This window comes from Austrofundulus limnaeus, unplaced genomic scaffold (genome assembly GCF_001266775.1).
Source record: "Austrofundulus limnaeus strain Quisiro unplaced genomic scaffold, Austrofundulus_limnaeus-1.0 Scaffold7565, whole genome shotgun sequence".
Lineage (NCBI taxonomy): Eukaryota > Metazoa > Chordata > Actinopteri > Cyprinodontiformes > Rivulidae > Austrofundulus > Austrofundulus limnaeus.
The window spans coordinates 2,811-3,095 of NW_013959967.1; the positions used below are offsets into that span (position 1 = coordinate 2,811).

General features: G+C 47.0%; 1 long non-coding RNA gene across 3 annotated transcripts in view; it reads left to right on the forward strand.

Moving 5' to 3' along the window:
- The window catches only part of LOC106512501 (uncharacterized), a 4,378-nt gene that overhangs the window by 2,779 nt on the left and 1,314 nt on the right, over window positions 1-285 (forward strand). For 2 of the 3 annotated variants that reach the window (XR_001309685.1, XR_001309684.1), the window contains exon 3: window positions 106-148. This is a non-coding gene — a long non-coding RNA (uncharacterized LOC106512501). Of the gene's footprint in view, window positions 1-105; window positions 149-265 lie in introns of all 3 variants that reach the window. The other variant, XR_001309686.1, reaches the window with a different exon arrangement.

Here is a 285-nt window from a genome sequence, read left to right on the forward strand (position 1 = left end):
AAGCTGAGTGTTGTGGAGTCATCAGCAGCAGGTTGTGTTACTGAGTGTTGTAGAGTCATCAGCAGCAGGTTGTGTTACTGAGTGTTGTAGAGTCATCAGCAGCAGGTTGTGTTACTGAAGCTGAGTGTTGTAGAGTCATCAGCAGCAGGTTGTGTTACTGAGTGTTGTAGAGTCATCAGCAGCAGGTTGTGTTGTTGAACCTGAGTGTTGTGGAGTCATCAGCAGCAGGTTGTGTTACTGAGTGTTGTAGAGTCATCAGCAGCAGGTTGTGTTGTTGAAGCTGAG